Source organism: Schistocerca piceifrons, chromosome 7 (genome assembly GCF_021461385.2).
Source record: "Schistocerca piceifrons isolate TAMUIC-IGC-003096 chromosome 7, iqSchPice1.1, whole genome shotgun sequence".
Classification (NCBI taxonomy): Eukaryota; Metazoa; Arthropoda; class Insecta; order Orthoptera; family Acrididae; genus Schistocerca; species Schistocerca piceifrons.
Window position 1 is genome coordinate 221074568 of NC_060144.1, and position 16316 is coordinate 221090883.

The 16316-nt window shown below is 42.7% G+C and overlaps 1 non-coding gene across 1 annotated transcript; it reads left to right on the forward strand.

The window, feature by feature from the left end:
* The first annotated feature begins 13803 nt into the window (after nucleotides 1-13803).
* Nucleotides 13804-13887, forward strand: Trnap-ugg. Its single transcript has one exon. It is a non-coding gene; the product is annotated as a tRNA-Pro (tRNA).
* Nucleotides 13888-16316: the final 2429 nt, after the last annotated feature.

Sequence of the window (16316 nt, forward strand, 5' to 3'; positions counted from 1 at the left end):
TGCGTTGTACAGGTGCCGGATGCCAGTCTGGGGAATGAAGTCCCATGATCCCTGACTTGAACCCATTGGACTTTTTGTCTGAAAATATTTGAAAGCATTGATATATCCTGCCCTGTTGACAGCACGATGAACTCAGAGAACAGAGATTTTCACTCTGCAGCAGAGTGTGCGATGATATGAAACTTCCTGGCAAATTAAAACAATGTGCCGGACCGAAACTCGAACTCGGAAGCATTGGCTTTCGCGAGCAAATGCTCTACCACTGAGCTACCCAAGCACGACTCACACCCCGTCCTCACAGCTTTACTTCTGCCAGTACCTCGTCTTGTACCTTACAAACTTTACAGACGCTCTCCTGCGAACCGTGCAGAACTAGCACTCCTGAAAGAAAGGATATTGCAGATACATGGCCTAGCCACAGCCTGGGGGATGTTTCCAGAATGAGATTTTCACTCTGCAGTGGAGTGTGCGCTGATATGAAACTTCCTGGCAGATTAAAACTGTGTGCCAGACCGAGACTCAAAGTCCGGAAGGTTCGCAGGAGAGCTTCTGTGAAGTTTGGAAGGTAGGAGACGAGGTACTGGCAGAAGAAAAACTGTGAGGACGGGGCGTGAGTCGTGCTTGGGTAGCTAAGTTGGTAGAGCACTTGCCCGCGAAAGGCAAAGCTTCCGAGTTCGAGTCTCGGTCCGGCACATAGTTTTAATCTGCTAGGAAGTTACATTGCGGATGGTTTGCATGCTTTCGGAACACGACTGGGATTTTTTAAAGTGTACAGGCATCAGGAGCCGTGCTGAGGCCTGCGTTCACATGTATGGTGACCACATTTATTGTAATGTGTCTGTCCTCAAGTGTATATTTGCAGATTGGATCCCTGGTGACTGTTATAAGATGTTTATTTATTCAGCCATAACAGGATGTATTAGTGAAAATGGTTCAAATGGCTCTGAGCACTATCGGACTTAACACCTGTGATCATCAGTCCCCTAGAACTTAGAACTACTTAAACCTAACTAACCTAAGATCACACACATCCATGCCCGAGGCAGGATTCGAAACTGCGACCGTAGTGGTCACGCGGTTCCAGACTGAAGCGCCTAGAACCGCACGGCCACACCGGCCGGCATATTAGTGAAAACATTGATTTCTGGATCTATTATGATTATTCATTATCATCATCATCATCATCATCATCTTGAACAGTTTGCAGCCTCTAGCCGGGTCTGTATGAAACATAGGCCTCTCCATCGTCTTCTGTCTTGCCACCATCTCTCCGCCTTCACCTTGGCCCAGTCTTCTCTTTCCTTCTGGACGCATTCCTCTACTCCTTTCAGCCATCTGAATATGTTTATTAGGACTAATTATATGTTTCCAATCACTCCTTTCCATACGCAGTTGTAGTATCCAGCTCCCCATATGTTTAATTTCCATTGCATTGCATCCACAAATAACTCGTTGAGACTTTCTTCGTTCCTCCAATAGCCTCGGACCTTCTGTTTAGTTATCCAAACCACGCACAACAATCCTCACTGGGTACCATTTTTCGGACCTCAGGCTATCCGCCCAAAAATACGCATGCGCACAACTTGAAGGGTGCAATTAGTCAAATGAGGTGTCGCGTTAATAATAACCATTGTAAGTGCCTACAATACTGTGGGATGCGTCAGTAACTGACCGTATTTGACATTCTATTTTGCTTCCCCGAAAAGATCTGCACCACGGCAATATGAGTAGATCTATAATGTCATAATGATTGCTGCACTAATACGATGTTTCAGTATCCAACAATAAAAATATACCAGTGAAAGATAATGTGTAATTAAAAATGATTCAGTAATGTTTCTTCTACTTTCTGCATCCGAATCCATACAGGCAGATACAACGTATGAGCGCACGTCTTTGGTCCAAATGGCTCTGAGCACTATGGGACTTAACTTCTGATGTCATTAGTCCCCTAGAACTTAGAACTACTTAAACCTAACTAACCTAAGGACATCACACACATCCATGCCCGAGGCAGGATTCGAAGCTGCGACCGTAGCGGTCGCGCGGTTCCAGACTGTAGCGCCTAGAACCGCTCGGCCACTCCGGCTGGCGAGCACACGTCTTTCAAAATTCCGTTTTGTAGCTGGTAACGTAATACTCATTTAGTGACTTTTAAATACAGCATGTGTCCCTTTAAGAAACAAAATTCCATTTCCTTCGTGATATTGCTGCCATTTTGAGAGATTCAACAATAAGCACGGATCCCTCAGCACATTACCATTTACTGAAAACCTGTGTTCTATATGTGGAATCGCTCACGAACTAAGACGAATGCCAGTCTTACATAAGTACACACCACAGGGAGACACTAGGTGCACTGGTTCCCCGTGACTGAATCTCTGCTGCAGAGTTCCCTTATGGTCGTATATTGTGAAGACGCATTTGGGAGAAGCTATACTTCTTTATCTCGTACTAGCAGGATTTACTTGGCGGTCAAGCCCTATCGCCAAATACGATTAAATGTGGAAGTGTCAATGAGAATCGAGAATTTAATAACCATCAAAAATGAAAAGTGAAAATCTTTAGCAACTGTCCGAAGACAACAGGATCATTGTCTGACAACTAATGAGCGCGATATCGCTTAAATGTTTCAGTTGTGCATTGTGTGCCTAGTGTTTTGGCGGTTTTATGTAATTTTTTATGTCTGCAAAAGAAGTAAAGATTTTTATTGTCTTTTTCATATTGTTTGCTAGAAATATACTGATCTGTGCACATATTCATTCGTTTAACGGTTTTGCCTTATGGCCAGATTGTGTAGAGAATTTGAATTTCTGCCTTTTGCTCATATTTTGGTCTATATTTTTACATCTAAATATTTTATTCCGTGCTGTAACCTTAAGTTATTTCCATTGATTTCAAATAATGCGGAAAGCTTCACAAATTCGTGGTTTGCTTTTTGTGATAAATGGTTATCCTCCCCTTTATATTTCTCCCAATTGAAAGCTTCCCTACAAGAGCAAGGTGAAAAGAAAGTTCGTCACGTTTACCTCCATTAATAGAGTACAACATGATGAAACTGTTTACTACTGCAACGTCGAGAAGAAAGTAAAAAAGACGATGCCGCCATTTGAGTGACCTACTGCCAACAGCGTACACAAGAAAGTAAAATAGACGGCACTTACTGCCGATCGCATATCATTCTCTCCGCTAGTCGAACCGCTTTACAGCTCCCATTACAGCTGTGTACTCTGGTATGGGTGCAGGACAGGATATAGCTGAGGTTGTACTGCCTCTATTTTTTCTTGTGACGAGTCATGTATTTAGGGGGGAGAGCAGTTGAGGAAACTAACTGGTTTCTTATCTTCCCATTTTTCTGCAGTTGCTTTCAGCTACCAAAGATAGCACTTTCGTGCAACGCATATGTCACAGCCTCCAACAATTTTGTGATAGACAGTAGCGTCGTTTGGGCTACAACATATGGGAGGTATTATTTTTGGTAAGCGAAAGCGAATGCCTTTAATTTACTACTGTATTCTGTGGGTATACCACGCCATTATGAAATGTTCTAGGAGGAGTTTTATGTTTGGCAGTGCATGGGTTTTTGCCTCTAACGGTGCCTAATGGCTTAGAAGCTTTAACGTATGTTTTACTAAGGGTGATACAGGTACAAGGGCGTACTGAAAAGCAAATATTCTGAAATTTTTATTCTTTTCTCGGTACCGGTTGAAATGTCACGTGTCTTGCATATTACTCTGTCAAAATTCCCGTTTCACTGACGCAAGTCGCATCCCTCTGCGTTAAAGATCTCCGAATTGTAGCGTGTAACATGGCGAAGTGTAGCGTAACTATATTGTTACGTTGGAAACAACATGCTGTAACGGAGTTTCTAATCGTAGAAAAAAGTGTCTCCATAGAAAAATGAATGCTGTGTGCCGTGATGACTGTATCGAAATCAGTAATGTTGTCGCGTCTGTAGTTTCCTGCGAGCGGATCAGGATGGGAGCTAGACGCTAAATCCAGTACTGAGGTGGCTCGCCCAACTCGACGTCCTGGTGCTGGAAAACAAGCTGGAAATTCTTTTCAGATGAACTCGGTCGGATAAAGGACGTATACTTCCGATGAAATAACTGAGATGAAACACGAGGTAGGATAAGATCACTGTCGAACCCTAAGCAGCACCAACACATTGAATGTAAGTTGGGCAATCCTGCATCTACCCTGTGCAGCTAAGTGCCACGAGAAACTAAGTCCCGTCACGAGGGCAGAGTAACTCAGGTCCAGTGTCTGAGGCAACTGTCGAAGGAATCACCCTAGCAGCACCAGCGGCCCTGCTTATATAGGCTCGTCTGATGCAATCCCCCGCGATCACGCGCGTCTCCCGTGCCTGTGGTCCTTCCAGAACATTCTGTCGTAGCTGGTCATGTAGCTCCAGCGTCCCTTTCCACAAAAAACGCAACCTCTCCTGCTTCCCAGCGTCCTGGCTCACGTTAGGTTGCTTTCCTAAATGTTCATCTTATGCAGTCTTATGCATTTCTACTCACATCAGCGACCCATTAGCGACAATGTGGCAGGTAATGAAAGCTGGATCCACCATTTTGACTCCAAAAATAAGATTGCATCAATGGGTTTCCATCACAAGATCACCGACGCCAAAAATTCCAAGACCGTGCCGTCAGCTTGAAGTCATCTCTCAGTGTTCTGTGATATTCCAGATGTGATGCATTTGGAATTTATGCCTAAAAGTGCCACCATAATCTCTCCGTGGTACTGCGAGACTCTCAGGAAACTGAAAACATGAGTTAGAAGCGTTACTCCACACACGGAGCACCCTCTCCTTCAATATGAAATTGCCAGACCACAAACGAGGGCTGCGGCATCTGCAACAATCCGACCTGTATTTCATTGTCATCGATTATTCTCCATACAGTCCCGACTTTGCCCCATCCGATTTTCATCTGTTTCCAAAACTTAAGAACACCTTCGAGGACTTCACTTTGGTAGTGATGAAGCGGTGCAAACAGAGGTGAGGTTGTGGCTTCAACAACAAAGTCAAACATTCTGCAATGACGATATCAACAAACTGGCCTCTCTTTGGGAGAGATGTGTTCGTCGCCAGAGCAACTAAGTAGAGACATAAATATGCAGACATGAAGAATAAAGGTGCAGAATTGTTGTGTACATAGTTCCACGTAGTCAGTGCGTACACAACTTTCCCAATAGAGCGCGCCCCGCTAAGCACAACAGCGCAGGCGCAGAGCTCGTCCGTCTCCGCACTAGGAGATGGCACTGTCTTAGAGACGGACCAAATTCTGCTTCCGCCGATCCGCGTATTAATATGTAACGCAGCCAGTGAGATTGCTGCTAACGTAGAACCTTTTCTCCTCTCGGATCACACTCACGCAGTGATACCTGAACGCGCGAGGTATTATAACGAGTGTACAGACCTCCGATTAGTCAGTCTGCATTAATCTGCATTAGTCTGCATTTGTCTGTACCAGTCTATAGTCAAGTTCCAGTCTGCGCCTAATAAGATTACCATATTCCTGTACATAGCCATGAAGATAAATGTATAGACACTTTGTCAAGTATCATAGATATGTGAGAATAAGATTAACGTACAAAGACCAAAGGAACATCAGATTGTCGATTGTAAATAGCATCCAGAACCAAGTTATGTTATTTCTATGCTTTTTATTATTTTAATAAATGTGTGTGAAAATTAACCAAGTTCTGTTTAAAGTTGGTCACCGTCAATCTGCTACTCTAAGCGTGCAAGTGGCATTTCTATCGTGTGACCTAACGGCAGAAGATAAACACGCCGCGATAAGACCACGAGACATATTGCTGACACTCGCCTACTTCGTTAGAGCGACAAGTCAAATAATCTGATGGTGTGTGTACCGAAGGTCTTACAGTACGCACACCACAAGAATGTCAATAAAGTTTTCTTTATTTAAGCAGCTTCAAGAATTTTCGCATAGAAAATTCGGAGGCATTACGTTCTTTTTGTATCATGTACTATTTTGATGTCTTCATGGCCGAGTTGCACTCTACATTCGGTATCAAGTTATTCCACCTAATGTGCACTTTGCCTTCAGAAAAGGTATCAATTTTCCTAAATTATCACTGTGAGCAATATTATGTCCTGAGTGAGCAATACACTTCATCTTTTTCTCTGCATGCTTTTACGGAATTGAAGGTAGGGCAACCTCTGTAATTGTTGAGGGAGTTGACAGTTAATCACTTTACACAAACTGTGATTACTTTATGGATTGCATTTTCAGACTTATGAATAGAAAAGTTATGCTAACAGACTTGGCCACGAGTGCCCAGTGCACGTAACTTGGTTAGGGGCTTGGTTGCTTGTACATTAGTCATGAGAATTCACATGCTTATCACAAATTAGGAGGTCCACAAAATTCAGTTAGCTACTTACTTATGGCCATTACTACTGTGCTATCACGTATCGATGCCGCCCTACTGGCATCGCGAAGTCGACAACAGAACTGCAAGTCTCCGTTAGACGCCGATAACAGTCACACGGGGTCTGCCGGACCCAATGGTGCGCGCCCTCTGAGCCACTCCTCCAGTGGCTCCGTACCTTGAGCACCCTCTGCTAAGCTGACATAGGACGGCCAGCAGCAGCCACTGGACTCACTTGCCTTTTCGCTGTGACACCATCGTTCATGCTGTACGGAGGCTGTTTAGGTTTTTATGTTGGTAACACCATATAGCGCTCTATATGAAAATCACTGACTGTGCTGTGTGCAGTCTTTGGCTGGTTTGCGTTGTTGGAATTTGCTATTGTATTGGGCAGTTGGATGTGAACAGCGCGTAGCGTTGCGCAGTTGGAGGTGAGCCGCCAGCAGTGGTGGATGTGGGGAGAGAAATGGCGGAGTTTTGAGAGCGGATGATCTGGACGTGTCCATCAGAGACAGTAAATTTGTAAGACTGGATGCCATGAACTACTATATATATTATGACTTTTGGACACTATTGAGGTAAATACATTGTTTGTTCTCTATCAAAATATTTCATTTGCTAACTATGCCTATCAGTAGTTAGTGCCTTCAGTAGTTTGAATCTTTTATTTAGCTGGAAGTAGTGGCGCTCGCTGTATTGCAGTAGTTCGAGTAACGAAGATTTTTGTGAGGTAAGTGATTTGTGAAAGGTATAGGTTAATGTTAGTCAGGGCCATTCTTTTGTAGGGATTTTTGAAAGTCGATTACGTTGCGCTAAAAATATTGTGTGTCAGTTTAGTGTTTATCAGAATAGGTAAAGAGCGAAATGTCTGAGTACGTTCAGTTCTGCTCAGCTATTTGAAAATCAAATAATGTAAGAGGTTTATCAGCACAGTAATTCATTAATTTTTCTAAGGTGGCGTTTCAATGCTTAGTACATCAAGCCTCATCCTAACTGACAGTGTGATTGCTGCAGTCTGTTTCTTGACGCATTATCTGTAATGAGTCTTCATATGCTTGCAGAAATATGAGTTAAGTATATCTTCTGTTCGTTGTGTCCGCAGCTCGTGGTATTGCCGTAGCTTTCTCGCTTCCCGCGCACCGGGTCCCGGGTTCGATTCCCTGCGGGGACAGGGATCTTTCCTGCCTCGAGATGACTGGGTGTTGTGTCGTCTTCATCATCACATTCATCCCCATTATGGTTGAAAGCAGGCAATGGCAAACCACTCCCACTAGGACCTTGCCTGGTACGGCGGTGCGGGTCTCCCACATCGTTCCCCTACGCTCTGTCAAGAGGGAGGGAACTTCATTTCCATTCTATTCTTCGATTACGTAATGCTTTTTTTTTTCTTTTCGCTCTTTATGGAGTAAAGCACACTTTTATATTCAAATGGGACACACATTATTGTAGAGGTAACAGAATCCCACTAATAATGTAAATCTGATTGACTGACTGGCAAACAGGAGGAGCGTCGTTTTGTGCACATTTTTTCTTAGGTTAAGAGCACGGGATGAGATCGCTGACTTAGACTTGGAGACGTGGAAGTGAGAGCCCATCTCCGCCTTGCAGATTTCAGCTTTCGTTTCTCCGGGCGATGGTTGCAGTCCATTTTTTCGTGGCGAAGAATTATAGGAAGTTCATGAGTCCAAGGCGTATGCGGAAGGAGGGTGACAAGGCAGTTGTAGGCGCGTTTCTTTGTAAAGTTAAGGGAACATTGTTAGGAATTACGCTTGGTGTTCTATGGCTCACTCATCACTCTGGTACTAGGAGTTCTTGTACGTAATATCCTTTACGTCACAGCAGATAGATGCAACCATAATGTCCCGTATGGAATCACTTGTTTAATTTACTATAGAGGAACACAGGTTAAATGCTTAAATGCCAGATTCTTTTCTCTACTCCTTCCCCGTTGGCTTTGTCATCAAAAGGTTCTCTTAAATTGAAATTATTTTAAGGTTTTTGTATTCCAATTATCCTTGATCTCCCTTGGCTTGGAAAAATTACTGTCGCATTTATAAATCATGGTTTTGTTTCTCTTTTGCATTTTTATAATAATAAACTTCAGTCAGAGTAGTTTCAGAAGATAGAGGAACCCCACAACTCCATTTATTACTACTGATTTTGGCAAAGTGGTTTACCTAAAAGCTTTGTTATCACCTAACTATGTGTATTGTAGAGAGGATTATAAAAGTTAATCTGCTTTAGTAAAGATGAAATATGACAAAATATACGGAAAAGTTGACACTGTTATCAGAGCGAAAAAGAACAAGCTATTCATGGAACACAAAATAAAGCATTCAAGATCATGAGGTACTGAATAAACAAGAACGAGATTCTTTACAATTATATGTAATATACGAAAAAGTATGGTTGAAATACTTCAAATATCTGCGGACTGATAATGAAGAAGAATCAGAAATAAGCACCAGTACCTGGGACTCTGTAGATCTGATAATAATGGAAGAGCTACGAAATGTGATGAAAGAAACAATAAATAAAAAGTCTCCTGGCACTGATAATATAAACATGGAGCTGATTAAATACGCATCTGATCACATAAGCATAAACTCTTAAATTTTATGAATGTTTGCTGGTTGAGCGGACATGTACTAGACGAATGGAATGAAGATTTGGTATAAATCAGAATGCGCAAATTGCCGAGGAATAAGTCTAATAAATTCCTGCTGTAAAAATGGCTCTGAGCACTATGGGACTTAACATCTTAGGTCATCAGTCCCCTAGAACTTAGAACTACTTAAACCTAACTAACCTAAGGACATGACACACATCCATGCCCGAGGCAGGATTCGAACCTGCGACCGTAGCAGTCCCGCGGTCCCGGACTGCAGCGCCTAGAACCGCACGACCACCGCGGCCGGCTCCTGTTGTAAACTGTATGCTTAAACTATAAGCATGAGATTAGTACCAAAGCAGAATCATATATGATAGACGTGCAACATGGTTTCAGAAAAGTTAGATCATGTTCTGATTGTCCTTTCACTCTGGCACAAGTAATCGAGAAAAGAAAGGTGTTTGGCAAGGTGAAGCGGAAAATGCTATGGGAAACACTTACGAAATTGAAAGTTCCAGCACATTTGATTACGGCAATTCGGTCATTATACAAAAATAGTAAATTAAGGATCCGTACTGTGAGGGTGGGGCAGAAGCTGCCGATATCGGATAAGGCTGCCCACGTTCCCCCACCTTTTAATGATGCGCATTGACGATCTCATTCGGAAATTGTGGATTTTATTAAATGTCACATTAAGAAATGACAACTTGATTTTATGATGGTGTCATTTCCTAATGATCAAAGGTGAAGAAAAAATTCCTATTTTTAAGATATTGATATGAGTTAGAACATCACGTACATTAATTATAAAACATTTCAAAAGTTAGACTGCCATGTGGCCTCTAGGTGAGTAGGCGCGAGGCCATCTCCGTGTCTTGTAGCAAACGAGTCTAGTAGATATTTGACTCTTCGTCAATTTTCATTGCCTTATCGCTAGCAGATTCCAAAATATCGCTGATTAAAGCATTTCAAGTCATTTCTTTTCCGGGCGCCTACCTCTCTCATATGTTACTTTCTTGTCCCAAGGTACCTGTGCAGCAGCGCTTTATGCTCTCTTGGGGTGCTCACGAAGTTGCATCTACATGTTACAAATTTGCCCCGTTAATAATAGATTGAATTATTTCTCCTAGGAAGACCTGATCCCACTCACAAAGCTATTTCTGCGAGTTCGTATTTCATTCACTAAGCAGTGTATCAAATGCCCTCTAGAAGCTAAGGATAAAATCAGCCTGGGAGCCGCTGCCTGCTTGATTTTGGATATCGTAGACGAATAGAGCGAACCGAATTTCACACGATTCTCTTTTTTTTTTTTTTTTTTTTTTTTTTAAAAAAAAAACGTACTGATACCTAAAGAGAGATGTTTGGTTTCTAAAAAGATTATAATAGATAAGTAAACATCATATAACAGAAAGACCCTCAGCGGTCAGAGCCAGTTGACATAAAAGTATTCTGAGTAAAGTAATATGTCATAATGTAAAAAAGTATAGTGGAGAAACCAAAGTTTCGGATGAATCGTTTGTTTCTCCAGTATACTTTTTTATGTTATGACGCACTACTATACTCAGAAAAGTTTTATGTCACCTATAGATCGTGTTCTCTAATTTATAGTTGTATATAGATTAACATCGACATCAGAGCGCTTTCTATTGTAATGAGAGCAGAAAATGAGACTGCTGTATTCTTTCCAGTGCTTTTTCTTAATGGCCACAATTTCAGCATTACCAGATAGCAAGAGCATACTGATAAATACAGGGGTTGTTTCCACTCAGTAATAGTTGAACAGAGCTAGAACCTGGGATGGATACTGATTAGTAGCAAGTCTATCCGGAGCCATTTCTCATGAAACATGAAAACTATTTGGTTGTTCATTGCTATTCACCTTGCAACTGAATTTGACAGATGTCTGTGTTCTAAAAGCTTCTAGTAGAGTTTACATTCAGTTTGATACGTTTTCAGTTCTGTTTGCTGTGAAGACCATAAATTAGTAAACTGTGGATGTGAAACAGTGTTCGCAGATTTCTGAACATTACCTACGATGTAGTAAACCGTAGACAGTTAACTGCAGTGTTGGCAGTACATCTACGTTACTAAAAGGCTAACCTGGTTCATGGCTCATCGTTCAATTGCACATTCCCAGTTTCAGGTTGGCTTTCTAACGGCTTCAAGGGGCAATAAAAATTTGTTTTCCAATATTTCATGTAATTGCTGGCTGAATTCAAAAGTTTAAAGTACAGTCATAATCTGTACTGTAAAAGGTATATTGCTATGTTCAGTGTTTCACTCAGTCGGCATCTATATCTACATATACACCTACATACATACTCTACAAGCCGCTGTAGGGTACTTGGCGGAGGATACCTTGTACCACTACTAGTCTTTTTCCCCTCGCAAAAAGGGCTAGGAAAAAATGACCGTCTATATGCCTCCGTACAAGCCCTAATTAGACTTATCTTAGTGGTCCTTACGCGAAATCTACGTTGGCGGTGGTAGAATCGTTCTGTAGTCATGGTGAAATGCCAGATCTCTGAAATTCCTCAACACTGTTTCTCGAAAAAGTCGTCGTCTTCCCTCTAGAGATTTTGAGTTCCTAAAGGATCTCCATAATACTTGAGTGTTGATAGAAACTTCCAGAAACAAATCTAGCGGCCCTTCTCTCAATTGCTTCGACGTCTTCCTTTAATCCGAACTGATGCGGCACCCAAACATGCCGGCCGCTGTGACCGAGTGGTTCTAGGGGCTTCAGTCTGGAACCGCGCGACCGCTACGATTGCAGGTTCAGATCCTGTCTCGGGCATGGGTGTGTGTGATGTCCTTAGGTTAGTTAGGTTTAAGTAGTTCTAAGTTCAGGGGACTGATGACCTGAGATGTTAAGTCCTATAGTGCTCAGAGCCATTTGAACCATTTGTTCATTGGGATTCATGTCAAGCAGTGTGCTACAATCCTCACATGCTCGTACCGTTTCATATCAGTTTGCAACGTTACGCCTGGATATTTAATCGAGGTGACTGTGAAGCAGCACATTATTGACACTGTATTCGAACATTACGAGATTGTTATTTCTACTCGTCAGCATTTACTTACATTTTTCTACATTTAAAGCTAGCTGCCATTCATCACACCGATTACAAATGCTGTCTAAGTCACCTTGTGTCCTCCCACAGTTGCCGGCCGCTGTAGTAGAGCGGTTCTAGGCGCTTCAGTCTGGAACCGCGCGACCGCTACGGTCGCAGGTTCGAATCCTGCCTCGGGCATGGGTGTGTGTGATGTCCTTAGGTTAGTTAGGTTTAAGCAGTTCTACATTCTAGGGGACTGATGACCTCAGATGTTAAATCCCATAGTGCTCAGAACCATTTGAAACATTTGAGCTTCCCACAGTTATTCAACGACCTCACGCTTCCGCACACCACGGCATCATTAGCAAACAGCCGCAGGTTGCTGATAACCCTGTCCGTCAGGTGATTTGTATATAAAGAGAATAATCTAGGTCCTATTACACTTCCCTGTAGCACTCTTGACGATACCCGTGTCTCTGATCACTCGCCATCGATGACAACACCACTGGGTTCTGTTACTTAAGAAGTCTTCGAGGCACTCTTATAACTGGGAACCTACTCCGTATTTTCGCATCTTCGTAAAGAGTCTATCGTGAGGCAACGTGTGAAACGCTTTTTGGATGTAGTAAGGCAAGTGTTACAGTTAGAAACAGTGTATATATCTTTAAGTAGCATAACTGACAGCATACCAGTTACTCACACTACATTAATCCAGTGTTTAACAGTGAGTGCCCTTAGCTGCTTCTAAGAAACTTTGAACGTAATTTCAAACCCTTTTTAAACTTGTTCAAAAATGGCTCCGAGCACTGTGGGACTCAACTGCTGAGGTCATTAGTCCCCTAGAACTTAGAACTAGTTAAACCTAACTAACCTAAGGACATCACAAACATCCATGCCCGAGGCAGGATTCGAACCTGCATCCGTAGCGGTCTCGCGGTTCCAGACTGCAGCGCCTTTAACCGCACGGCCACTTCGGCCGGCCCCTTTTTAAAATTTTTCTCCCTTATATGCTGAAAGATTTGTGCGTGTTTAAAAAGGTTCAACAGCTCTCGTATGAGCAGGCTCTGATATTCAAGTAATGCACGAAACGATATATGTAACAGCTATGAAAAGGTTTCTAGCGGCATCTTCCATGAATAAACACATCTAAAAGAGTCACACAGCACCTACTTCACTAAAGGAAGCGTAACAGGATGAAAATGCCCTGTACATCACAAAATAACACGGAGCACGTTAGTGAACAGCTTCATGAAAACAACAAATATTACCAACATGTTTCCCTTCTCTCTTATAGCGATCTGCTGTGCCATGGGTAGTTTCCCCCATAATGTACTCATCAGTTCACAGTGAATGCTGCAGGTAACAAACTAAAAAATAAATTGATAACGCACCAGCATCTATTGTAGGAGAAATGGTGATAATTCAGTGACAAAAATTTTTCCACAAAAAAAAAAAAACAACGACCTGCGACATGGCAACATACGTCGTCTTACCTTATTCAGTTCTTGAAAAACTAGCTATTCTTGAAAAAGTAGCTAGCATGCAAAGAGATTGTACTTAATTCTATTGTTAGACTCCAAATACGGCTCACAGCGCGTGAACTTAATTATCAGTATGAGTTTGACCTCAGCCGTCACGACAAGAAGATCGCAGTATGCTATTTGAGGCACATTACACTATGAATAAAAGGAATGATGTTTCTGGTAAATCAATATGCAAACCATGTTTTTGCCGGCCGGAGTGGCCGAGTGGTTAAAGGCGCTACGGTCTGGAACCGCACGACCGCTACGGTCGCAGGTTCGAATCCTGCCTCGGGCATGGATGTGTGTGATGTCCTTAGGTTAGTTAGGTTTAAGTAGTTCTAAGTTCTATGGGACTTATGACCACAGCAGTTGAGTCCCATAGTGCTCAGAGCCATTTGAACCATTTAGTCAAACCATGTTTTTGATAATGTAGTAGAACTTCGGTAATACGTCTCTAACGGACCTGGGCGTGATCGGAACGCAAAGATGGTCGGATTATCAGAGAAACACTTTTATTGACCCGTAACATCAAAAGACAGTGCATCGCAGCTTCAAATTTCAACTGGAAGTAATGTCTGAAATATTGTTCCACGTCAAAATAGCAACTAAACAAAAAGAAGCCTCTGAAACATTAAATAATTTTACACGAAAGCGTAATGTACATTATTGCCTGTATAGTAATATATGTGTATCGTACGGTAAAATATTGTTACTGTGAGCGAAAGTTTAGCATCTTTACATACCTTATTACGGTACTGCATTGAAACGCAACTGATATGCACTTAACTGTTGAAAACATGAGAAATCACAAGAAAAAAAGATGTTCGTAAGCAGGGCGAAAAAGTCTGTAATATTGTTTCGGTTAGCAGGCGACAACCGTGATTTTGCTCCGATGTTCTGCGATACCTAATACACAAGATGTCTGTTGGCACAGACACAGAGGATTATTCGATGTAGTGAAGAGGTATAACTAATGCATTTTTAGTATCTGTATGCAATACTCGAGCGGAAGATTCGTCTTCTTTTTTGTTGTCACAATCTTTCTCGTTCTCATTGGTTATTCGATTTACAGCGTCACTGAATTGGTCACCTGCTTGTGTTGTGCAATCAACTACAGCTGTACCGATCCTCCCTCTCCGGCTACTGGACTTAACGTCCTGTTTTAAAGACAGCGTCACATGTTTACGTCCAGTTGGTGCCATAATGTAGTTTTACACTCTTAATTATGGAAGAAAAACACTAATGTACAAGCCGGCCGCAGTGGCCGAGCGGTTCTAGGCGCTACAGTCTGGAACCGCGCGACCGCTACGGTCGCAGGTTGGAATCCTGCCTCGGGCAGGGATGTGTGTGATGTCCTTAGGTTAGTTAGGTTTAAGTAGGGCTAAGTTCTAGGGGAGTGATGACCTCAGATGTTAAGTCCCATAGTGCTCAGAGCCATTTCAACTAATGTATAAAAGAAATGCTTGCACAATAACACTTATTGATCGAGTTAGAAACTTGTTATTTCATGGTAAAACTCACCGAACTATCGCACCTATCAACGGTAAACTGCCTACTGGTTCATATCGTGGACAAGAAGTCGTGTAGCACCGGCCCAGTTACGTAAACAAAGACCAGAAATGGGATGGTCGGAGTAATCGGGGAGTGGGACAGTCTGAGGTCATCTTAGTGAGGTTCTACTGTAAACGTATTATCTCTCACAAACATGGACACAAATACTAGTACTACCAACATTAATCCTCACAATATCAAGCTTCTGTAGGCGCGGCGGCACAAGACGATGCATGATGCCGAAGCCGAATGCTTGCTGACACTCGCAGGGTTAGCACTTAAGCCATGCCAGCAACTCTGTCCCTCGCTGTGCCATTTTGAGACTTTTTATGGCACGTAGCTGGGTACGTACGTGACCTAAACAGCAAGAAGACTGACCGTATCTTGTATGAAACCTAGCCGTTCGGCCAGACTGGGCATGTTGAAACTGCCGAATTTTGAATCGGCGTCCCCTGTGTGTTCGCTTACGCCGTGAAGCCACAATGTCCGTTCGTCATTTCGTCGAGACCTCCTGCTGTGGCCAAGCCACAGCAAGGATTGGCCGTGGAGATGAGGTACCGCTCTGTAAGTTTTGAGCGACCTGTGCAATTCAACGCCTGCCGCCATCTCTGACTCACTAGCCATTTTCCGAACCTGGGCTCTCTCCATCCATTGCCATTTCTACATACCAGCCCGTTCCGACGTCAGTAATGAGAGCAGAACAGTGCATCCTGGCACTACATGGGGCCAAACGATGCCAGCGAGGTCGTTACCATACCGCACAGACAGACGTTGTGGCCTACCGCCCTGGCCACGTTCGCCAACTTCCACTCTATCTGGATTGGGTGGTCACTGTATCTGTATCGGTATAATGTAAAAGTCAATAAACTGTTTGTCAACACTGACTGCCTACATCATCTGTACCAACCCACAGCTTCAACCAGAGAACCACTCACCTACACCAGTCTCCGCTTCTACAAGTGGTGTCAGAACATCTGTTGGAGGCTTGGAGTAATAAAGGTTGGCATCCCACGAAAATGTCCAACTAAGCGCCGACATTCAGCTTCTTTTTGTACAGTACTTTCATATTTTATAATTTTTTTTGGGTGTATTTTACGATTTCGGTAGTAACAGTTGAGGAACATGGCAGGTATGTTAAAAAAGTCAACACAGGAAACAATTCAGTACTTGCTA